The sequence below is a fragment of the Eptesicus fuscus genome, chromosome 3 (assembly GCF_027574615.1).
Source record: "Eptesicus fuscus isolate TK198812 chromosome 3, DD_ASM_mEF_20220401, whole genome shotgun sequence".
In the NCBI taxonomy this organism is placed as follows: Eukaryota; Metazoa; Chordata; class Mammalia; order Chiroptera; family Vespertilionidae; genus Eptesicus; species Eptesicus fuscus.
In genome coordinates this window covers 21,491,366-21,517,573 of record NC_072475.1, presented here as the reverse complement: position 1 = coordinate 21,517,573, position 26,208 = coordinate 21,491,366, and the positions used below count along the sequence as shown (strand labels likewise).

Genomic DNA, 26,208 nt, shown 5'->3' with positions numbered 1-26,208 from the left:
TCCTTTCAAGTTTCTTCCTGTTTATATTTATTTCTATAATTAAGTACTATGCTTGTGCTGTTATTTATTAATATTTCATTTTAGGTACTATCTAGTGAATTACAATTCAGTTAAGATATGGTTCTGCTACATATAGCTGAGACCTGAATATGATGGCTTAAGATACAAGTGTGTATTATCTTGCATAAAACCAATGTACTGGTAGCCAGTCTAATGTTGATATGGGAGCTTTATAGTGTCATCAAGGCCTCAGGATCCTTCCAACTCTCTGTTCTACGTACTTGGTACGTGTCTTTTATTTTCATAGACCATGATAATGGCAGAAATTCCATCAATTACTTTCCCATTCCAGACCAGTGGCAGGAAGAGAATAATGGCTCACTCTGTGCCTTTTAAGGAGATTTCCAGAAGTACCATTGAATACTTCTGCTAAACTTAGACACATGGCAATAAGTAGCTGCAAGTGAAGCTGGGAAATGTAGTTTTAACTGGAAAGATTAGTCCCCAAATATATATCCACAGTTCTATTACTAAGGAGCAAGAGAGAATGAATGTTAAGGTAGGCAGCCAGCAGTCTCTACCACAATCCTAATGAAAGTTGACCTTCCTACTCATATCTACTAGTACACACCTACACTCCTGTACATACACACACAGCATTACTCTCCTCATCCTCCCAATACAGATCAATCTTTTATTTAGTAATTACATTATTCTTCACTAATGAGCCACATGTTATGCCATGATCACATTTCTTTTCTTGCACAACATTTTTTGTTGCCCCTGGAATAAAAACCATCTCCTTTTCTTCTTTCTCAGTCCTCTGTGTACCTACCACTGATACTTCTTGTGAATCTGACAGGTCTGATTCTTTTCTCTTAGTACCTGGAGGTACAGTAGATAATCCTTCCATATAATTTCTTTTCCAGGAGACAACCTTCCTAGAGCTCTCCATTCCCCTGCTCTAGTCCGGGTTATGCTCTGGTTTGACTATGCAACTGTCACCAGGGGACTCCACTCCCTTATCATTTCAGGGACTCTTTCATGTGAGATCTGCATTCTGGTTCTAAAGTCTCCCTTTTTTTCATGTGAGATCTGCATTCTGGTTCTAAAGTCTTCCTTCTTGGTTTACTCCTTTGAAGTGGAATAAGCCCTCCAGCATCTTTTTGTGCATTGGGAGATACATTTGAGACCTTGAATAACTGAAATTGTCTTTCTTTTATCTTAGACTGGACACTTGGGCTGGATTTAGAATTACAAATGAGAAAAACATTCTTCAATATAAAATTGGGGCACTGTTCTACTGTTTCCTAACTTCCACTGCTGCTTCTGAAAAGTCCAATGACATTTTAATTATTGCTGCTCTGTATAATACTACATGGAAGACCCTCCCTATTCCACATCTACCTCAATTCAGAAGCTTTGAGATCTTCCTCGTTTACTTTGTATTGTAAATTCGATCACAATATATCCTTATGCTAGCCTTTTGTCATCCTCTCTGTGCTGGGCACATGGTATTTGCTTTGAAAACTGATGTTTTTTACTTCCAAGTATGTTCTGTTAGGATGAATAATTCCCTCCTCCTCCATTTTCTCTGTTTTCTTTTTGGAACATTTTTCTCTTGTTTTGGATGTGAGATCTCTTGGAAATATCTTCTGATTTTCTTAACCTTTCTTTGCCATCTTACCAATTTTGACATTTTATTCCACTTTCATTATTTTCCATCCTGCCTAAAAGTTTTAATTTTAGCTATCATATTTTAATTACAATTCTTAGTAAGTTAAGGTCATCATTTTACTACCCCTTGTTCTTTTTTCGTGGGTACTATTTCTTGCCTTTTTGAATATATATCAAGTATAGTGTGTTTTTTTAAGTTTTCTGCAACTCACTACATCGTGTTTTTTTTCCTTTGTTTTGTTTTTGTCTTTCATATCTGAGGCTTCCCTTAAAAATCTGAAGATCCTTACTTAAATGAAAGACTTAAAACCATAAAACTTCTAGAAGAAAAAATAGACAGTAAACTCTCTGACATTTCTCTTAGCAATATTTTTTTCTGATATATCACAAACAAAAGATGAACTAAACAAATGGAACCACATCAAACTAAAAAGTTTTGCACAGTAAAGGAAACTATCAACAAAATGAAAAGACAACCTAGTAAATGGGAGAAGATATTTGCTAGTGATAAGGGGTTAATATACAAAGTTTATAAAGAATTCATACCATTCAACACCCAAAAAACAAACAATCCAATTTAGAAATGGGCAGAGGACCTGAACAGATACTTCTCCAAGGAGGACATACAATGGCCAATAGATATATGAAAATATGCTCAATATTACTAATCATCAGAGAAATGAAAACTAAAACCACAACGAGATATCACCTCACATCTGTCAGAATGGCTATCATTAATAAATCAACAAACAAGTGTTGATGAGGATGTGGAGGAAAAAAACCCTTGTACACTGTTGGTGGGAATGCAGATTGGTGCAGCCACTGTGCAAAACAGAATGGAGGTTCCTCAAAAAATGTTAAATGGAACTGCCTTACAACCCAGCAATTCCACTTCAGGGTATATATCCAAAGAAACCAAAAACATTCATTTGAAAAAAAATATGCACACCTATGTTCCCTGCAGCATTATTTACAATAGCCAATATATGGGAGTAACCCAAGTGCCCACCAATAGACAAGTGGATTTCAAAAAGTGGTGGTACATACATAAAATGGAATTATTAATTGGCCACACACAAAAAAGAAATTTTACCATTTGCGACAACATGGATGAGCCTAGAAGATATTATGATAAGTGAAATAAGTCAGACATAGAGACAAATATCATATGAACAAAGTTAATGAACAAACGAATTAAAATGGACTCAGACACAGAGAACAGATTGATAGTTGCCAGAAGGGAGAGGGCCAGGTGAAAAAAGTAAAGACATTAAGAAGCACAAATTGGTAGGTACAAAATAGTCAAAGGGATTTAAAGTACAGCATAGAAAATATAGTCAGTGATATTGTAATAGCTATGTAATAGCCAGGTGGATACTTGAACTATCAAAGGATCACTTTGTAAACTATATGCTTGTCCAACCACTATGCTGTAGAGCTGAAACTAATATAAAATAATATTTGATGTCAACTGTAACTGAAAAATGAAATTTTAAAGAATCAAAATAAAATTATAGCTATAGAAAAAAGTCTGAAGATCCTTTGTTGTCTATTCATATTTATAAATGAAGCATTCAAAGGATAATTTATCCAGTTTCTATAAGGAATGTATAAAATCAAAGGTTAGGAAAATATATACAAGACAGATGCTTTAAAATGATAAAATGTATATTAATATTAATAAATAGCAAAACATTAAATGGATCAACCCTTTCACTTTCATAAAATTTCCAATTCACCAAGAAAAATGATAATCATGAACTTTTGTGTATCAAAACATACTTCAAAATATGTAAAGAAAAATCCAATAAAAACAAGTTAATAATGATAAAGTAACACATTTCACACAGAAATGGACAATGACATGACAAATAGTTAAAAATATTGAGGATTTGAATAACCTAATTAACAAGTTTGATGTATGGATATAACTGGAACATATTATCTAATAATCATTTTTTTCTAAACAGATAATCATAAAATTGATAATATAATCAGCCACAATTGAAATTTTAATATGTTCTCAAAAAGAAAAAATATACATACCCACATTCATTGCCCACAACAAAATTACATAAAAATTTTAAAACAAAAAGGCAGTAAAAATCTATATACATGGAATCTTAAACATATATCTAATAAACTTTGGGCCAAAGAGGAAATAAAAATGGAGATTATAAACTATTTAGCAATAAATGATCATGAAAACACTATATATTAAAGTACTCAGAGGGCACTGCTGGTGGGAATGCAGACTGGTGCAGCCACTGTGGAGAACAGAAACTAGAAACACCAATCAGAAAGGATATATGCACCCCTATGTTCATAGCAGCACAATTTACAATAGCTAAGATTTGGAAACAGCCTAAGTGCCCAACAGCAGATGAGTGGATTAAAAAACTGTGGTACATCTACACAATGGAATACTATGCTGCGGTAAAAAAGGAATTCTTACCATTTGCAACAGCATGGATGGAACTGGAGAGCATTATACTATGTGAAATAAGCCAGTCAGAGAAAGATAAATATCACATGATCTCACTCATTTGTACAATATAATGAACAACATAAACTGATGAACAAAAATAGATCTAGAGACAGAGAAACATTGATCAGACCATTAAACCTCAGAGGGAAGGTAGGGAAGGGTGGGTTTAAGGGAGAGAGATCAACCAAAGGACTTGTATGCATGCATATAAGCCTAACGAATGGACACAGACACCAGGGGGGGTGAGGGCATGAGTGGGGGTGGGTGGGGGGATAATGGGGGAATAAGGACACATATGTAACACCTTAATCAATAAAGAAATTTAAAAAAATAAAAATAAAGTCAAAAAATAAAAAATAAATAAAAGCAGAAAAAATAAATAAAAATAAATAAACCTTAGTCATCCAACAGAAAAAATAAATAAATAAAAGCAATGTATGACTCCAGGTTGAATCTCAGACTATAAAAAAAGATGTTAATGGCAAAACTGATAAAATCAAAGGAAGTATGTACCTTAGTTGATAGTATTCTACTAGTGTTAATGTTTTAGTATTTATAATTGTACCATAATTATGTAAGGTGTTAACATTAGGGGAAGCTGAGAATATGGAAACTCTGTGTTATTTTTGTAACTTTCTATATGTCTAAAATTATTTTAAAATAAAAAGTAAAAAAAACACTTGTACATATTCAATGAATGATATGTACATGTAAAATGTATCTGTAGTATAAATCATGGTGTAAAAAGGTCAGTGCATTTTTAAATTTGGAAGCTATGCAATATTTTAATAGCAAAAACAAAAGGAAACAGCCTTCATTAATACTGCAGTGACACTTAAAAATTCCCAAAAAATCTTTTTGACAAGATATCACATGCTCTTCATTTCATCATTCAAAGAAAATAAGGAAAAGTAATGTACCAGTATTTATTCAAAATTCAACTTATTGCCTACCATACTCCAAGAAAATTATCAAATATTTTTCAACTACAAATTATCCTACCTAATAATAGACAAATATGCAAATTGACCATACCTCCGACACACCCACAAGCCACACCCACAGGCCACGCCCACCATCCAATCAGAGCGAGCATTCAAATTAACCCAAACCAAGATGGCTACAGCCACAGAGAGCAAGGTTTCCTAGGTAACAGAGGAAGCCAAGCTTTCTGCCTGCCCTTGCCAGGCCTAAGCCTCCACTCAAGCTACAAAGTTTCAATTATAGAAGGTAAACAAATTCAAACAAATGGCGGCAGAATGGAGCTTGAGAGAGCAGGCCAGGGTTGCCGCTGGCAACAGGGGAAGCAAAGCTTTCTGCACACCCTGGCCGGGCCCACCCACTTAAGGCAACAAAGTTTCAATTATAACCCCAACACAAATGGCTTCCGGCCTCGGAGGGAGCCCCAGGCTTGGCTCCGCTCCAGGCTACAAAGTTTCAATTGTAGAAGGAAAATAAATTCCAGATACCAGGGTCTCCGCTTGCATTGCCAGGGGGCGTGGCCCACCTGCAAACCACCACAGGCCCCTCGCTCAGGCCGCCCCACACCCCAAGGGAACGCCCACCTGATCCGGGACACCCTTCAGGGCAAACCAGGGGGCCCCCACCCCTGTACCAGGACTCTATCCTATCTAATAAAAGAGTAATATGCAGATTGATCATCACTGCAACACACAATATAGCTGCCCCCATGTGGTCAAAGATCCTGCCCCCATGTGGACACAAGATGGCCACCACAAGATGGCCAGCAGGAGAGGGCAGTTGGGAGGCACCCGGCCTGCAAGGGAGGGCAGTTGTGAAGGACCAGGCCTGCAAGGGAGGGCAGTTGGAGGTTATCAACCCTGCAGGAGAGGGAAGTTAGGGGTGACCAGGCTGGCAGAGGAGGGAAGTTAGGGGCAAACAGGCTGGCAGCAGAGTGGTTAGGGGGTGATCAGGCTGGCAGGCAGAAGCAGTTAGGGGCAATCAGGAAGGCAGGCAGTCAAGCAGTTGGGAGCCAGCAGTCCTGGATTGTGAGAGGGATGTCCGACTGCCCGTTTAGGCCCGATCCCGGACGGGCAGTCGGACATCCCTCGAGGGGTCCCAGATTGGAGAGGGTACAGGCTGGGCTGAGGGACAACCCCCCTCCGTGCACGAATTTTGTGCACCGGGCCTCTAGTTAAATCATATAAAATATAATCATCAAAATATTCTTACAGTTAAGAACCCTACATTACTTTTGGCCAGTTTTTCTGCTATTAGTATTTTCTAACTAAAATCCTGCACTGCCGTTAGGACATGTAATGTTAATATTTTTCTTGTTAAAGATCAGCAAGGCCAAACCAAAATACCCATGAAGGGAGCTGTTAACAGTGTTTTCTCATAGCAACAACCTGGCACATTGTCAAATCCACAGAGTCTGATGTATCCCATCTTCAGTTGTCTATCAAGTGTTCCCCATCATGGCCTTCAAGAGCCATGGACAAAAATTACAGTCCGGGAAGGTCTTCCTAATGCCATTCCTCCACCAGGGTCTGGAGGACAGAAACTACATTATTTCTTTCAGATTTCTCCCCTCTCCAAAATATAGAACCTGAAACCTCCCCTGACGGCAAAGGCATAACTGGGAATCCAGAGCCCCTGAAGACAGAGATTCCCCTATATATTCTGACCTTACCAGGCTCCAGTTCCCACAAAGGGCTCTATTGAGAAACGGAAGTCAGCTAAGGAAGATGTCTTCCAAGTTTTTGGATGGCTCCTCCACTGCAAATGGGAAGCAATCATTAGTAGGCCCGAGGCACTTCAAACAAGCTGACGGTCAAACCAGGCTAAATCTTAGCAATAATTCTCTCCACTCAGAGTCTCATCTGAGTCATGCATTTATTCATTCATCGAAGAACTTCAGTTAATACCAAAAGCTGGTTGGTGGGTCAACCAACACTAAAGGTAAGTACTGCAGGCATGCACAGAATTTAAGTGAGTACAGAGGCCTCAGTCAAGGAAGGTGAATGGTAAAGGATGAGTTAGGCCCTAGCCGATTTGGCTCAGTGGATAGAGTGTCGGCCTGCAGACTCAAGGGTCCCGGGTTCGATTCCGGTCAAGGGCATGTACCTTGGTTACGGGCATATCCCCAGTGGGGGGTGTGCAGGAGGCAGCTGATAGATGTTTCTCATCCATGTTTCTAACTCTCGGTCCCTCTCCCTTCCTCTCTGTAAAAAATCAATAAAATATATTAAAAAAAAAAAAAAAAAAGGATGAGTTAGGGTCAGCGGGAAACAGGAGGGCATAACAAGCAAGGGATCCCAGGAAAGTATTAGCCAAAGCACAGGAGCTTGACAGAAGATGGCATTTTTCTGTTTAATTCTTAATGGTTCATGCAAAGTGACAAGAACTGAAGGCAAATGAGATTGTGTTGAGCCATGTTATGTATTTGCACTTCTCCCTCAGTGCTATGGAGCCCTGGAGGATTTGAAGTAGGAATCAGATTTGCATTTTAGTGTGGCACGCTGGCACGGCCATGGCATACTCAGCCCCAGGGCGCCTTATATGCTGTGCCAGCACGGCCAAGGGTGAACCTGAGTGGGGACGGCTGAAAGGCTTAGAAAAGACAGACAAGAGAATGAAAGCTGGGTCATGGTGGGACACTGCTCCCTGAGAGACAGCGCCCACGCCCTGTGTCTTTATTTTATAGCAGATGTCACGAGGCAAAGTAAGGGCGTGGTCAAGATATTTACAACATTCTCGTGGGTTTCGATCCTACTCAATTACATGCACCTGATCAAGCTTTGTTTACTTGCAGCCTATATCACTTAGGCCAGTGGTTGGCAAACTCATTAGTCAACAGAGCCAAATATCAACAGTACAACGATAGAAATTTCTTTTGAGAAGCAAATTTTTTAAACTTAAACTTCTTCTAACACCACTTCTTCAAAATAGACTTGCCCAGGCCGTGGTATTTTGTGGAAGAGCCACACCCAAGGGGCCAAAGAGCCGCATGTGGCTCAAGAGTCGCAGTTTGCCAACCACAGACTTAGGCACATGGGGCCACGTGTTTGGACCATAGGTTCAAGCTTACAACTATAGCTGTTGGCTATAATTGTGCTGGACTTGCACGTGGCCACGAGAGGACTGTGCCCTCTCATCAGTCCAAGGCTTGAACCTGTCCAAACACTGGAGCCACGCCCCACATTTTAGAAAGATTGCTCCACCAGAAATTACCTAAGAGATTTCCACCAAGACTTAGGCCCAGGAACATTTGTGTCCCTGAGACCTCCCTCTCCCAATAGTCTGTTCTCCCATTGAGTCCCCTCCTTCAGAGTGCTCAATTTATGGATGCTTTCATTGATTGAGAACATCAATTACCTCCCCTCCGTATTGCAGTGCTTATTCTATCTCACAGCTATGGCCATGATTTCCCCACTTGGCGACTCAACCTCTTGCCTTTCTCCTTCTCTCTTCCCTTGTGCTTGTTAGGACCAATTCTGACTTCAGGCCCAAGTTCAATAAGCCCCTGTCCAACTCTCTGCACCAATTCATTCTTGTTGATCTTTTACCCTCCTTTAATAAATAGGCTTATGTCTTTTTTTTTTTAATCTTGTATTCTATTGGTTAGATCCTTAATATTAGATCCTTAATATTCTCTTTCTAGGCTAGGACCACAGCCTTGCAATTCAGCTTCTCTGTCACTGAGTGATTAGACTTTTGTATTCTCCAACATGAGCTCTGCTATCCATTGAGGTAAATGATTAGTGCTTTGCCTTAACTTCTCTTGTTAACGACTTTCCCAGACATATCAACCCTCTTGAAATTTCAAAAGGTGTGTGTATGGGTGGGGGTGGTAGTAAAAGACTATACTTATACAGAACATAAGGCTGAGGCTGTTTTCTTTAGCACCTGTCCTAGCCAATAGATGAGTATAATTCTAGGTTCCAGCCCCTTCCAGTAAGCTATGTACTTGTCATAAGAAATCAAGCCATGTTCAGTTGAGTTCAAGGAGGTGGTAAGTAAATTTATTCTAACAATTCTCTGATGATAACCTGGTTCCTCAAATTGATCGTCACTGACATCTAATCTTATGTTGCATGCCATAAAGCAATCACATTTTGTTTCTCTCTTAATAATCCTTTAAGAATTTTCTTCCTTTATCCAGATTAAAAAGATTCATAAATCTTTCAATTTTTCTATTTTTAGAAACTTAACAGTTTTGGGCCTGTCTTGTAGTATTTATAATTTATTAAGTATAGAATTGTGTAACCCCCAAAGATAAATGTATATACTTTTTGCTTACCCTTAAGTAATCTTGGGTTGTATTCCCAAAACGAAAATTTTCCTGGAGTGTAGTAGTGTAAGCAAACATAAAGTTGCTTATCTAGCTTCCCATAAATACTTCAGTTCTCTTTGTTAAAAAGAAGCATTGCTTTTAGAAAATAACTGCCCATATCTAAGGTTGCTGCTTCTTTTCTAACCACCCGTCTGTCAAAGTCATGCTGATCATGCTGAACTCAATTAATAGCAGAGAAGCCTCAGAGTTGCCTGGGAAAAGGAAGGTTATATTACAGTTTGATTGATTCCAAATCTACTAACAGAGAATTTCTGATAGAATTAAAGATTGAGCTAAATTTTGTCTACATTATGTGTGATGGAAATATTAAAACCTGTTTACAAGCATCAGGAAAAATGCTTAAGTATGAATTATTTGTATTTAAAAATAATTAAAAATTATAATACTAGCTTTAGGGGTATATTAAAGCAAATTCATTAAGTATTAAACCACACAGTGCTCTGTTGTCCTTGTTTTATTAATTATATGTACTTAACTGAATTAAAACAGCATTTATAAAATATTCTATCACTTAGATATTGACTATTTAGATTGCTCTTGGCAAATAATGCTGAATTGTGAGGTCATACTGCATATATTATGTCAATTATCTGCAGTTTTTAACATTTCAGACTTTACTTCTCTTTATTTTGGCATTTAAATAAATAAATTAGGTCAGCATGCAATTTTATATGATAGCATTTCATTGATATTACAATGTTATTTTTCAAGATCATATTTTCCCAGTTAACTTTTATAACAATGATAATGAAAACAACAAAAATAATAATGAACTCTGCTGAGCACTTACCAAGTGACAGACACTGTGCTTAATAATTTAGATGAGCTGTCATATTTAAACATGACCAAATCCCTATGATGTAGATCAATTGTCAGCCCCATTTGACAAATGAGGGGATGGAGAAGCAGAGAGCTAAGCAAGCTGATTGAGGCCATGCAAACAGCAAGTGACAGAGCTGGGATTTGAACCCAGGCAGCCTGACTATTGTCCTGCTACTAATGTGCAGTTGACTGTACTTTGCTCTGCCTTTGTACTTTTGATTCTTTCTTTGCACATAATTTTAGAAGATGAATTTTTATTTGCATTTTGTACTTTGAATTCTGCCTTGATTAAATTGATACTTAACAGGGATTGACAGGGATTGAGGAGTGTGGAATGGCGTTACGAAGAAAGGGAATTGAGCAGCAGTTAAAAACCACAAATGTTATGCGCTGAAGAAAAGGTAAGCAGAAGATTAACTTTATGCATATTTCCAAATATTTGTGTGTGCCTTTTAACATCCCCTCGCAAAACTCAGAGGTTCACAGAGGGAAAGAGTTCAGTGGTAATTCTCACGAACCTTTGTTTTCATGGGCTTAAAATGTTTTCACAATCAACCCCAGTTAGTCTCCGTCTTTCAGCATGGTAAGAATTTGGCATGCTGCTCCTTTCCTCCTGAGAGAGAAACCCAAATGCTTGCCAGAGCACTTAATATTCTAGCTTCCACAGCAAATCGCTTTCATCTCCTTCTAACTGCCTCCAAACTGACTTCAGATTCAGGCAAAACAGAGAAAGGCACTGAAGAACAGAAGCACAGGGGTGAATGTCATTGCTATTTTTTTTTTCCACTGAGATCAACAAAACATGCTTATAATTATGTGACACATAATTTTTATAGTATAATTCTTGCTGTCAACCCTAGAAAGCTCTCTAGTTGTCTTCTCTTCCACCATAGCATTGAATAGCAGGCCGGTATTATGGTGTAAATGAGGTACTAAATGATTAGCTTTAACTCATAGACAATTTTGAGTTTTATTTCAATAGCCAACTTTTTTTTTCCTTTAAAAGAGGACAGAAAATGGAGAAAATTATAATTTAACCTTCTAGATATAAAGATATGAGTGAATGAAATTATCTGGCCAAAGAAAATATTAATAAAGAAGTCTATGATTTTGCATTTACAAAAAAATAAACTTTCTTTTTCAGAAAATAAGAGCTATAAGACAGGTTACGCAAACAATTTTTCAAAGGCATAAATGTAATATGATATGTGTTTCAACTCATAGTCTAATTACTTTTCATTAAATTAAAAAAAGAAAGAAAAGGAAAACAGGCTTGTGTTTGGAATGTGATGATGTGACACTGGTGAGAAAGACCTAGAACACTGGATGAAGTCTGACACAGAAAAGCAATGGTGACACATATTCCCAGAAAATGTTGCTTTAACAGACACCACACAAAATAAAGACAGGCTAAAAGCAAAAGGTTGGAAGAGAAATAAATGTAAGCAAAAGAAAAGGGGCAGCAGACATAGTGCATTTAATTAGTTATCTCTTTCCCCAGGTTAGCAGCCCCCAAATACGCTGGACACTCTTTAGTAAGCATTTCAATCCTTTTGTTTTTGTTTCTTTCTGTGCGTCTCCAAAATCTTCTGGCTTAATACCAGAGAAAGCCACTAGCTTAATTTTATGAAATTATTTATTTTGCAAAAATGAAATTACTAACAAAAGGATAAGTCTCCAACCTATGTATGGCTCCGTAAGAGAGGGCTGTGGATTGGCATTAGTTCTGCTTCCAGTGTAGACTTGAGTCTTAAATATTTTCTGCTATTAGAACTGGTCATAAACACTATCATCTCTCCCAACTGTACGTTTGCGTTTTAACAGAAGTGTTGATCAACTGTTTTATTTTACTCTTTTTTCCTTTTCCTTATCTCAATCCTCTTTCCACTCCTAACTCTCCTAACTTCTTTGACCATCTCTTATGCAATCACATTCAACTGGATAGTTTCATCAGACACAGTGAAAAGCTATGTGAACTGAGACCACATGTGAGACAAAATTACATGTTGAAAACGTAAACATTCATTCCCTCCCCTGATTATATCATTATGTTCACTGTTATCATTATTGTATTTGCATGTTTAATGACAAAATATGGACTGAAGAACTCTCCTGAGTTTGTTAAAATAATAACATGAATGATAAAAAAACATATATAAATGAATATTCAAATGTCTTTCTCAAGATATACAAAGTTAGGAAACAATATCATTCATGAATGAATGAATGAGTTAAATCTTTATCTACAGAATTTTTTTAAATGATGGGGAGAGAGTAGCGTTGAGGGAGGATCATACAAAATTATGCCCCGTTTTTTTATTTTAAATCTTTCTTATAGATACAAATTACTCTAAATTAGATTGAAAATAGAATTTAAACTCATATGATTACATGAGTTACTGTTCGTTTTCCCCTGAGCAATTACCAGGAGACAGTCATCAAAATACCACTAACATAAAATGTATAAATTAATCATTCAAGTATTTTTAAAAGATAATTCATAATTCACAGCTACCATTCTGATATCCACACAAAATATCTAAAAAACCAATCCACAATATTAATGAATAGATGTTATTAAATATGAACTCTTGCTCCCTGTTTTTAAAAAAATCAACCTGTTATTTAATAATACAAAATTTGTGAAAAAAAAATGTTCTCTGTACAGTATGAGTCTTCTGAACATAAAGGGTCCTGAAGGTAAAATAAGCTTTAAAAAAGTGTTTGTTAAACTCATCTACATAATCATTGACACAACAAAAATGTATAATTATTGCAATGTGAAAATTTTTTTCCTCCTCCTCTGAGCCTTGACTATATAAAAGCTAATACCACATTTAATATGCATCTCCCTTCTTCCCAGCTTCATTGCCACACTGCCCCTCCAACTAGGGCAAGGAAAAGGTTATACACCATTTTCCATTTCTCCTCTCTCTCTGTTTCTTTGCTTCCCTCAGGCACAGTGTCCCCAGGCATAGTGTCTGCTGGCTGGCAGCAGGTGAGACACATCCCTCCTCTTCTGAGAACAGATGATTACAAAGCCCAGGAGTAATCATACACAGTGACAAAATTCAATATAAAAACTCATGTCTATTAATGGAAAAATGGAATATAAACTCCAGGAAATTATTATGATTCAATATTTTAAATTATATTTGAATGATACACTTTCCAATGTGTCTTTGACATTCATCTAAAATCACATAGAAGCAAAGCCAGAATATCTTTCACAGCTCTCTAAGCACTTATCTGCGTACAAATATTAGAGGATTTAGCATGAGGGAGGTTGCCTGCTGAGAACAGAAACTGAAATGCCAGGAGGCATATTAAAAACCAGTGTAAATGATGCAATTCATGGCAGACAGCCATCTCTAGGCCTACATGCATTTATTGTTAATAGGAAACAGAGGTGGCAGCAAGAGAGACACCATTCCACTTCTCCATTCTTGACATACATATCATTTATAATATAGAACAAAACAGAAGCGTGACACCTTCCAGGAGGTGTGTAAACATTCTTATGTTAATACAGTGGTAAAATCAAAATGAAATGTCATATGAAAACCTTGACTTCAAGATTCATTTCATATGTTTCAATCACTCAGTGTATTAGCAAACACCTACCATGTACCCATCACGGTGTGAGGTCCTATGAGTAATATAAGGAAAGATAAAGGCAGCTATTGTTCTCAAGGATTTTGATGCATTAAAAACAAAGACTTGCCCTGGCCAGTGTTACTCAGTGGTTAGAGCATTGGCCCACACACTGAAGGGTCATGGGTTTGATTCCTGGTCTAGGGCACATACCCCTGTGCAGGACACAACCAGTTGATGTTTCTTTCTCTCTCTCTTTCTCTTTCCCTTCCTCCCTTCCTACACCCTCCCTCCCTCCCTCTCTCCCTCCCTTCCTCCCTCCTTCCCTCCTTGCCTTCCACTCTTGCTGAAAGCAATGAAAAAAATATCCTCAGGTAAGAATTAATAACAACAACAAAAAAGGCAAGACTTAAGAACAAACAGAAACAAAAACATAAAATAAGACAGTACATACTTAACTGCTAAATGGTTTGTTGAAAAATGTAAGTGATATATGATATCAAAAAGATCATTATGGATTAGAGTAACTGGAGATAACATCATTAAAAAAGGAACTTAAAGAATCAAAATAATCAAAATAATCTAACCACAAATGAAGAAACAGAATGGGATAATGGAGGGGAAAACCACATATAAACACAGTGAAATGAGAATGGCCCCAGAGAGTTTTATACTAACTCAAATCTATATAAAAATTACATGGGGTGGTGAACACACAAGCCATATACAGATAATGTATTACAGAATTGTACACCTAAAACCTATATAATTTTATTAAACTATGTCATTCCATAAAAAGTAAAATTAAATAAATAAAAATGAAGTCAAAGAAAAATGTTGCTGGGAGGAATAACTAAGATAATATAAAAAGGAAGTTCACACAATTATAACAACAGAAAAAAAGATATGACCAACAAATTGTTTAACCATTAAACATTTTTGTAATTTATTGCTAAACAGAAAGACTACAATAATTTGAAGAAAAATTGTAAATGTAATTTGTCTCTTTTGACATGGAATAGAGAAAGAATACTCTCAGGCCTGGGCACAACTCTGGCTGTGGCTCCGACAGCCAGAGTGACCTTGCTTCCAAGTTTTGGCAAATTTCAAACAAATAATTCTAAGTATAAAGAACACTAAGAAATGGACAACAATGTCATGGGACCCCTGCAGGGTCAGAAAATACCTTTCAGAGGATATAACATGTAAGCTAAGACCTGAAAAGGGCAGGAGGGAAAAGATGGTGGAAGGGTGAAGAGTCCCCAGTAGAAGATACAATAGTGCCTTTTAGGAACTGAAAAAAAAGTCTAAGGTGACTAGAACAAAAAGAGTGAGGATAACCAAGGGCCAGGGATCATACAGAATCTCAAACCATAAAGAGGATTTGGGACTTTATTCTTCTAAGAACAATGCAAACTGTGCAGGTAAAGTGGTGGAGTGTAATGATCAGATATGTATTTTGACACAGTCACCTGAGTTGCAAAATAAAGAATAGATTAGAAATGGGCAACAGGTCATGTAGGGTAGGTAGATGTTCAAACAGAGAATGAACCAGGATGATGTCTGTATGGATTGAGAAACATATGGATAGACTCAAAAGATATCCAAAAAGAAGGTGATAAAATAGGAGAAATCAAGCATGGTGCCCAGGATTGATGATGTCATCATAATTACACTTTGTTATATAAGAAATTAATATATTGTATTAAATTTACATATATATGTGTGTGTGTGTGTGTGTGTGTATGTATGTATATATATATATTAGAGGCCCGATGCACAAAATTCATGTAAGGGGCTCTGCCCCTGCTGCCGCGGCTTCGTCCATAACAGTGATGGGCAACCTTTTGAGCTTGGTGTGTCAAACTTCGCCAAAAAACTGAGCATAACTCGGGTAGTGTGTCACTTTGAGGAAAAAACTAACTCCAAGACTCTAGTCACAAATGTTTCATCCTCAGGAGCAGCAAATGTTTCATCCTCAGCATGCGGCCGCCTTAGCGGCCGTGTGCCATCGAAATGGCTACGCGTGTCAGTGCTGACACGCGTGTCATAGGTTCGCCATCACTGGTCCATAAGGACGTCTGGTCTAATTAGCATATTATGCTTTTAATTATGCTTTTATTATTATAGAAGATATACTAGAGGCCCGGTGCACGAAATTCATGCATGGGGGGGGGGTGTCCCTCAGCCCGGCCTGCACTCACTCCAATCTGGGACCCCTCAAGGATGTCCTACTGCTGGTTTACAGGGATCGGGCCTAAACAGGCAGTTGGACATCTCTCTCCCAATCCAGGATTGCTGGCTCCTAGCCACTCACCTGCCTGCCTGATTGCCCCTAACCACTCTGCCTGCCAGCCTGCTCGCCCCCAACTGCCCCCCGTGCCAGTGTGCTCGCCCCCAACTGCCCCCCACCTCCACTCCCCCACTGGCCTGCTCGCCCCCAACTGCCCCCCTGCTGGCCTGCTCACTCCAATCTGCCCCCCACCCCACTGTCCTGATCACTTCCAACTGACCCCCACTGGTGGCCTGCTCACTCCCAACTGGCCCCCCTGATGGTCTGCTTACCCCCAATGGCCCTGCCCCCCACCAGCCTGATCACCCACAACTGCCGTCCCATCCTGGCCTGATCACCCACAACTGCCCTCCCCTCTTGGCCTCTAACTGCCTCTACCTTGGCCCCGCCAGCATGGCTTTGTCCAGAAGAACGTCCGGAAGGTCTCCTGGTAGGTCTCCTAGTCTAACTAGCATATTACCCTTTTATTGGTATAGATAGAGGCCTGGTGCATGGGTGGGGGCTAGCTGGTTTGCCCTGAAGGGTGTCCCCGATGAGGGTGGGGGTTACCTTGGGGCATGAGGCAGCCTGGGCGAGGGGCCTGTGGTGGTTTGCAGGCTGGCCATGCCCCCATGGGGTGAGGGTCCACACTGGGGGTGCCTGGCCAGCCTGGGTGAGAGGCTGATGGCTGTTTGCAGGCTGGTCAAGCCCCCCAGTGGGGACCCTCACCCCATGGGGATGTGGCCAGCCTGGGTGAGGGGCTGAGGGCTGTTTTCAGGCTGGCCACACCCCCTTCAGGGTGGGGGTCCCCACTGGGGTGCCTAGCCAGCCTGGGTGAGGGGCTGATGGCTATTTGCAGACTGGCCACACCACTCGGTAATCCAGGCTCCCAGCCCCTCCTTTTTTTCTTTTTTTTTTTCAGCGCCTCCTTGAGTGGAGGCCAGGGCCGGCTGGAAGCAGGTATCTGGGATTTATTTATCTTCTATAATTGAAACTTTGTAGCCTTGAGCGGAGGCCAGGGCGGGCAGGAAGCTTGGCTTCCTCCATCACTGGGGGCAATCCAAGCCTCCTGCTCGCTCCAGCTCTGTGGCCGCCGCCATCTTCGTTGGGTTAATTTGCATACTTGCTCTGATTGGCTGGTGAGCATAGCGGAGTGATGGTCAATTTGCATGTTTCTCTCTTTTTTTTTAATGAATCTTTATTGTTCAAATTACAATTGTTTCTCCTTTTTCCCCACATATCTCCCCCCCACCCAGTTCCTACCCCCCCCTCTTCCCTTACCTCCCCCCCCCCCGCTGTCCTTATCCATAGGTGTATGATTTTTGTCCAGTCTCTTCCCATACTCCCCACACAGACACCCCTTTCCCCCTGAGAATTATCAATCCACTCCCATTCTATGCCTGATTCTATTAAGTTCACCAGTTTATTCTGTTCCTCAGATTTTTAATTCACTTGACTTTTAGATTCACTTGTTGATAGATATGTATTTGTTGTTCATAATTTTTATCTTTCTTCTTCTTTTTTCTCTTTTTAAAGAATACCTTTCAGCATTTCATATAATGCTGGTTTGGTGGTGATGAACTCCTTTAGCTTTTTCTTATCTGTGAAGCTCTTTATCTGCCCTTCAATTCTGAATGATAACTTTGCTGGGTAGAGTAGTCTTGGTTGTAGGTTCCTGCTATTCATCACTTTGAATATTTCTTGCCACTCCCGTCTGGCCTGCATGGTTTCTGTTGAGAAATTAGCTGATAATCGTATGGGAGCTCCCTTGTAGGTAACTAACTGTTTTTCTCTTGCTGCTTGTAAGATTCTCTCTTTGTCTTTTGCTCTTGGCATTTTAATTATGATGTGTCTTGGTGTGGTCCTCTTTGGATTCCTTTTGTTTGGGGTTCTGTGTGCTTCCTGGACTTGTAAGTCTATTTCTTTTATCAGGTGGGGGAAGTTTTCGTTCATTATTTCTTCAAATAGGTTTTCAGCATCTTGCTCTCTCTCTTCTTCTGGTACCCCCATAATTCTGATGTTGGTTCGCTTGAAGTTGTCCCAGAGGCTTCTTACACTATCTTCAACTTTCTGAATTCTCTTCTCTTCATGCTTCTCTGGAAGAGTGTCCTTGGCCTCTTTGTATTCCAAATCTTTGAGTTGATTCTTGCAATCCTCTAGTCTGCTTTTGGGTCTCTGTATAATATTTTTTATCTCAGTCAGTGTATGTTTAATTTCTAGTTGGTCCTCATTGAATTTATCGGCCTTTTCAGGAAGAGTGTCCTTGGCCTTTTTGTATTCCAAATCTTTGAGTTGATTCTTGCAATCCTCTAGTCTGCTTTTGGGTCTCTGTATAATATTTTTTATCTCAGTCAGTGTATGTTTAATTTCTAGTTGGTCCTCATTGAATTTATCGGCCTTTTCCATGAAATTCTTGAAAAACCTTATAACCGTGGTTTTGAACTCTATGTCCAGTCGCTTGTTCTCCTCCATTTCTTTGGTTTGTGATCTGTTTCCTTGCCTTCTCATATTCTCTGCTTCCCTAAGTTGGTAGGGTAGTTTTGTGTACTAGGTGTCCTATTGGTTCAACGGGTCAGCCTCCCAGTTACTTGAGGTGGACACTCTTGGTGTACCCTTGTGTACTGTGTGTCCCCCAGCAGGAGCTACAGCAAGGGCTAGTTTTCTCCTCCTTTGCTTGGGCGGTTTTGGAGCAGTCTGACTGGAGCTGCAGTTGGTTAAGCTGCTCCAGAACAGGCCATTTATATGCAAAAGCCGCTGTGTGGAGCCGGGGCGGGTTTGTAGAATGTGCGGGGCGGGGCCTCAGGGCGGGGCCTCAGGGCTGGGCGGGGTCTCAGGGCGTCACTAGGCTGGGGCGTGGCCAACGGCGATGGCTGCCGTCAGCCGTCTCTGCCTTTCCACGTTTCCAAGTCCCTGCGCCCTGCGCTCCAGCGCAGTAAACAATGATTGCTGGGCGCACCACTGCAAAAAAGTCACTCTCACTTTCCGACCCGATGGCCGAGAGTCCAGCTTCTCCCCGTAGGTGCCTGGGTCCCCCAAGTGTCCCCAGAAACTGGATTTCAGAGTGATCGGGAGCTTGTCTCCCTGCGGGTTGAAGAAAAGCCGCGCACCCAGCCGCCCGCCGCCGGCCCGATTCGCGTGCCTCCGTACCTCAGCTTTTCAGCGATTGTGCTTCTTTCTCTTCTTAGTTGTAAATCTTCCACTCAGCCAGCTTTCCCGTGGTTCTGGGTGGTAGACGTTTTTGTCTTTTAGTTGTATTTTTGAAATTGTTGTGTGAGGCAGCAGATTAGTTGTTTAACTATGCCGCCATCTTGGTTCCTCTTTTTTTTTTTTTCGCATGTTTCTCTTTTATTAGTGTAGATTAAAAGCTTAATATGCTAATCAGACCAGACAGCTGAACAACCTTCCAGACAAAGCCGTGGTGGTGGGGGCCAAGGCAGAGGCGGTTAGGGGCAATCAGGCAGGCAGGCAGAGTGGTTGGGGCAATCAGGTGAGCAGTTAGGGGCGATCAGGCAGGCAGGCGAGCAGTTAGAGGTGATCAGGCAGGCAGGCAGAGGGGTTAAGGGCGATCAGGCAGGCAGGCAGAGGAGTTAGGGCGATCAGGCAGGCAGGTGAGTGGTTAGGAGCAATAAGGCAGGCAGGCAGAGGCGGGTAGGGTTGATCAGGCAGGCAGGTGAGCAGTTAGGGGCGATCAGGCAGGCAGGCGAGTGGTCAGGGGCGATTGGGCGGGCAGGCGAGAAGTTAGGGATGATCAGGCAGGCAGGCAAGCAGTTAGGGGTGATCAGGCAGGCAGGCAGGTGAGCGGTTAGGAGCCAGCAGTCCCAGATTGCGAGAGGGATGCCCTATTTAATACTCAGAATAACCAAGTGATGTAGGTAGTATTATTATTCCCATTTTATAGTGTAGGAAACTGAAACAAAGAGTATTTAGAAATTTGCCCAAGTCCACACCACTTATGGAGCCAAGATTCAAATTCAGGCAGTGTGATGGCAGAACCAGACTTTCAACACTATCTAATGCTGCATACTGATGATGGGGAAAACATTTCCTAAAGTTAAGAACATAAGAGTGGCATGAAAATGAAGAAAGAGCTAAGGAAATAGCTGGCATAAACTTCAGATTAAGTTTGTTTGTTTGGAGAGTCTTGAGGAAATGTTGTTGTAAAGGAAGGACTATCTAAAGAAAGAGAAGGTAAAAATATTCTAAAAAGAGTAATAATAGTATCAGGTTCCTGGAAGCTCAAGTACCAGTACAAAGAGTGTGGTTAGTTGGAGTTATCCACATTAGGGGTTTTCCAGGCTGATATGATGGAAGGATAACGGGACAAGGGACTTTAAGATATTGTCAAGGGAATGGTTGACATCATAGACCATGGAAACTAAGTTGGACTTCAAAAGAAAGTGATAACAGAAAGAGACCGAGAGATGGTAGACATCAATAGATTTCAGGCCTCAATGAAATGATCAAGTTGGAAGGTGAAGAGTATATGAACAAAGAATGGGTGCCCAAATTAATAATTTCAGGTATGGAGCCACTTTGGCGAGTGGAAAGAATTTTCCATTCTCACCACATCTTTAGTTTACTTTAAAAGCAGGCTAGTAACACATGAAGACGATTTTTGGTTGAGTTCTTCACATTGTTTCCAGAAACAGCTTCCCTAACAGTTCTGTGAACTCAACCAACCTGGCTCTTGTTAATACTGGGTGGCTTTTTGTACATTTGGGTTTCTTCACTTGAACAAGCAAGGGTCAAGATCTGGTGTGCCCTGTCCTTCAAAACAGGTCTCCACTGGATGACATGAGAGTCTTCATGCCATCGCTTGCCATAGCCACATTTGTTTGGCATCTTCAACTAATCCAAATAGTGACATTACAGAAAAGACAAAAATAAAGAATTTAATAAGCTGTGTGAACACTCTTGTTTAATCTTTTTGTTTGTTTAGCCATCTATAAAATAGATATAACAGGAGTTGCTGATCATACCTCACTCAATGAGTTCATTCATTTTCCCCCAATTTGAAACTGTTCCCATTTAGAAATACATAAATAATAAAGAATTTGAGAAAAAACAAACTGTACACTTTTTGAAGATGTATTAATTCAAACATGTAGCAAATTAAAATAACATGACCTGACTTGTTTGTTCAAGCCTGGTGGTAAGTGAAGCAGTAAGGAGGTGGGTGGAGAGAAGAGGATGGAGAGAATGCTAACAGGAAGGCAAGCAGGGGCTGTGTTCTTTGGAACCGTTTTACTGCCTCCTCAATGAGCATCAGCATGGAGCCCAGCATTAGAGAGGCAGCCATCTATTGCCTATTAAGATTTGCTTCAGATACACAGATCATGCAGGTTCTCACTAATGCCTGACTGCCCTCCAAATTATCTCCTGTAGACCTCTTGCAGATTCCTTCAGAGCTAAGTCAGCCTTGCTTACATAAATACATAAACAAATTAAATAAATAAAACACACCTCCCAATCCCTGCTCCTTTCTCACTCCTACAAAAAGGCTGTGAGTACAGAAGTGCCTGGAGTGCAGGTAAAAGGAATTGCAGGATTGACACATTTGGTTTCTTGATTTTCATCCCAACACCACTCTTCCCTTTCCCGCCTATGCTGTTAACTTTATTAAGGCCTTTTAAAATACTTCATGTCCTTTTTGGAAAGAAATGGGCATCTTCTAATATGCCAAGTGTCCCCTTGGGAGTTCAACTGGGAGACCGGGAGTTCGATCACTCACTATGACGTGCGCTGACCATCAGGGGGTGGCACGGAATGAAGGAAGGCCCCGGCCGGCAGCTGGAAGGCTCTGATCGGCCCTGATCACTGGCCAGGGTAGGGACCCTACCTGTGCATGAATTTCATGCACCGGGCCTCTAGTAATAAATGAAAAGTAACAATTAAGTTTTAAAGTTAAGCTTTCTATAACATCTCTACTCCACTGAGCAGAAACACAGGGTGTGGACCTAATCAAAGTTGGGCTTGGCATTTTAAAGCCCCAATTAAACTGGAATTAATTACTGTGGTAACACTGAAATTGGGATATTTCTTAGACCCAAGAATTTCCCTTGTGATATTAGGCAATACTTAGAGATCCAAAGTAGGTGGGAATGTGATGATATCTATGGGGGGAAAATGGTATACTATTAACCTTAGTTAACACACATGGAAACGGGGGGTTGGAAACATAACTGGATTCCTGCCATGCACAGAGTAATGTGAATATCATTCCTGTAGCTACTTCTCTGACCATTTTATAGACAAGTAACAAAAGTACAAAAAGATTTCAAGACAACATCATGGGGCTAGGCAATAGCAGGGCCTCCACTGTTTAACCATATCAAACACTGCTTCCCTTCATTCATTCTCATAATTCCCACTAGGATTTACTCCAATACAAATTGTATTTTATGTTACAGTGATAAATAATAACAAATTTTAAGTATGGAAAATTCAAGGGTAGAAGATAAATAGAAAGACTACTGAATATCTGGGACTGAAACTTTACAATGCTGATTTAAAGCTTAGGGGGGAAAGTCCTCCTTTAAAAAGACAAAACATGGTTACCAAACCTTGTTTTGGTAACCATGTTGCTATAGCAATAACATAATGATACACAGAAGGGCTTTCAAAGTTATAAAGATATACATGTATACATAGGTCTAGCAGTGTTGTTGACTAAATATCAATCTCCCTATCTAGTAACAAGGAAACCCATGTAAACATTATTTATACCAATAGTAAAAACACCTGTCAACTTCTGTTTACAGTTTGCATGTGTCCACAGAGAGAAGGCATAAAGGAAAACAGTATCCTCTATACCTAAGAACTTTGGTCTGGAACGTAATCTAGTGCTGGTGTGGGAGAATAATGAAAAGATGATAGATAAGAGGATTAGCTGGACTTATTCACATGGTGTGAATAAAACTTGCTTAGGTTTCTCAAACTTTAAGTAGTGCATGGTACAAATGTCAATATAATAAGTGCATATTTATACTTCTAGACTAAGAAAAACAGAGGCCTGAAAAAGAATGCTTTTCCAAATGGTCCTCAACCTTTTTCCTGCCTTCCCCATGTGCCCAATCACACTTGCATCAGCAGCAGCTCTCGTTTCATTGCAGAGATTCTCACTCTTCCCCAAAAGGGACAATCAGAATTTCAGAAGAGAAGTGAGGGTTTGAAAAGGTTCCCAGGGATTTGAAATGATTCCCTAAGAAGTATTTCCCACGTGATAAGAACTATACTTCTACATCAGTTCTTTGTTCTATAAAATCTTGATTATTCAAAATTCAGTTGTCCCAAACATTTTTGACATGTCTGCCTCTTACATTACTTCCGTACACAGCAGAATACTGCGAAAGTAGACAAAGCACGGCCTGGACAAAGACATGTACAAAAGACATATATTTATTTTTTGAGATACTGTTCTTCTTCCTCTCAAGGAACTACAGTAAGCAAGTACATATGATTTTCCAGAGGAAAATGTAATGGTCAGGTGAGGCAGGCCCTGGAAGCGTCTTCTTCCTGACAACAGAACCTGATACTGTTTCAGGAAGCAATGAGCCAACTCCCTGTAGTCTGTTCCCCACACTGCCCTGCAGTTGTGGGAGAGCCTTGGATTTCCTAATACAGGCCTTTCCTCCGACTCCCCGCTTCGTATCCCTGCCTTCTGGCAGTGTATGAGCCATTTTGAAATCATGAGAACCAGCGTGAGGCAGAAGGCCTACTCACTGAGAAATATAGTGAGAGATGGGAAGGGGCTGGTTCCTGGTGACATGGCTGATATGCCTATACCCCTTCTTCTTGATTCAAAAACAAATAAACCCTTGTCAATTTAAGCCTCTTTCTGCAGATTACATTCCTAACTGATATAACCGGTCTATGTGGGAAATACGTTAGGCAAGGGAAGATAATAATTAACAAAATCTGCCTTGTTTTTTTCCCCATCACCCCCTACTCTAGTCAGCTACACCTATTTCCTCCAACTCTTATTTATAAACTCAAGAGACACTCTCTGTGTTAATTTTATTCCAAACTGTGGACGCAGTCTGATTCTCTGAACTCTTAGTACCTACCTTTGCCCCTTCCATGGGCTGACTGCTCCACACTTGACTTATATGGCTCACCTGATTTGTGACAACAGCTAACTATGTCCAACAGAACTTTTACGTCTGGTTTTTCATGGACAGGTCTATCCTGCTGCTCAAATCTCCATGCACAGTCTCAATTTGGCATGAGCAGAAGAGAGGTCAAAGAGGAAATGTTTAGCAAGCATAGAGAGATGCATTTATGTAACTACTAACTTTTGTGAGCTACCTACTGACATTTGTGAGAATTTAGTCAAGTATTTTTTTTTTAACAAGTTCTTATTCAAAGCAATATTTACTTTGCCAAAAATCAATCCAAGGTCACAACCAAAATGGAATAGCCCCAATTACTCCTAGGTCCTCCCTCTTAAAACTACAAAATCCTGATCATAACACATAAGCAAAGGAAGACTATGAAAGATGGAAAGAAGGCAGGTGGCCTTGGGACTTGACAAACACCAAGGCAAGAAGATCCCCGAGTTTCCTTATTGTCTCTCATATGTCCCAGGCAGGGTCCTTCAAAAGTCTCCAACCCAGAACCACCTACAAGCCACACTAAAAACAAAACAAAACAACAAAACAAAAAACATTCTCCCAAAAATGTCTGATCTACTTAGCTTATTAGGAAAAGAGTGGCTCAACAACAGAAAGCATTCTTTGCAATATCTTCTCCAGCCAAACATCAACTGTAAACTGTACCTCCCCACTTCATAGCTTCACACATAGCTTCATCAGGGCTGCAGCTGAGCAAGGAGTTGATCTTCCACACCATACCACCCCTGCCCCACAGAAACAGGTAGTGCACCCCAATCCACCTGGCTGGTGTGTCAGTGGGGTGAGTTGGAAGCTGATTTTTCATTCTCCTATTTCAGAAGCAAGCTATGTTTCAACTCCCCAAACAGAATAGTGTCAGGGAGGCCAATGGGGAGTTGAGCCTCCATCCAACCCTGCACCAATGAGTCTAACCAAAGCAGTACACGTTGGCAGAAGTAAGTACTCCACTTTCCTTCTATTCCTTGTGCCAGTGAGGTCCAGTGGGGAACTAAACCTCCATATCCAACTGGCAGCAAAGAGGCCAAATGAAGCAGTGAAAACCAGGGCTAGCAGCACTCCTAATGCTGCTCCCCACCCATATCCTGTCAGAGGGTCTCAATAGAGAGCCTCCAGCCCTCCCTGCATCAATGAGGTAGAATAAGGTGCTGAGAGACAGAGGAGTCAACACTCTGCTTCCCTATCACTGGTGCCAGTGAGACTAGCAGAGAGCTGAGCCTCCACTTGCATCTGGCATCGACAAGGCAGAATCAAGTGGGGGAAGGCAGTGCTGGTTGGCATTTCCCATCCCTTGGTGTCCGCAGGGCACAGAGAGGAGCCAAGCTTCTGCCCCTACCCTGCTGCAACAAAACACTGTGAGTCAGTCTTCTGATTCCCTGCCTCCCTGGTGACAGCAAGCTCAACAGCAGGGAGCTGATCTTATATACCCCTGCAGAGACACAGGCAGTGTAAGCTGGTGATCTACTTTGGCTGGCAAGATGCGAATGGGGCCAAGGGGAACAGGTGACCTTCACTCCAGCAGTCTGATACAAGGCAGTGTTGGGAGGACAGTAGGAAGCTGAAAAAAACATACCCACCTGGCTATCATGCTATACCTCAACAGAGGGAGTACCTGCTAAAAATATATATATTCAGTAGGATCCAAATCACCATAGGATAACCTCCAAAATAAACAGGATTCAATGGAAAATCAATCATCATGCCAGAACCAAGAAAATCTTAACATTAATGAGAGAAGACAATCAAGAGACCCTACACTGAGATGAATCAGATGTTGGAATTATCAAACAAAGATTATAAGGCAGCCATCACAAAAGTTATTTTTAAAAGTAACTAAATTTTTTCTTGAAACAAAAGAAAACCTCAAAAAGAAAAAGAAGTTACATTAAAAAAAGAAGAAGAAGAAATG

The 26,208-nt window shown here is 40.4% G+C and overlaps 1 protein-coding gene across 1 annotated transcript in view; it reads right to left on the bottom strand.

Annotated features, from left to right (window-relative positions):
• The window catches only part of LEKR1 (leucine, glutamate and lysine rich 1), a 120,678-nt gene that overhangs the window by 74,069 nt on the left and 20,401 nt on the right, over nucleotides 1–26,208 (bottom strand). The window lies entirely within an intron of this gene.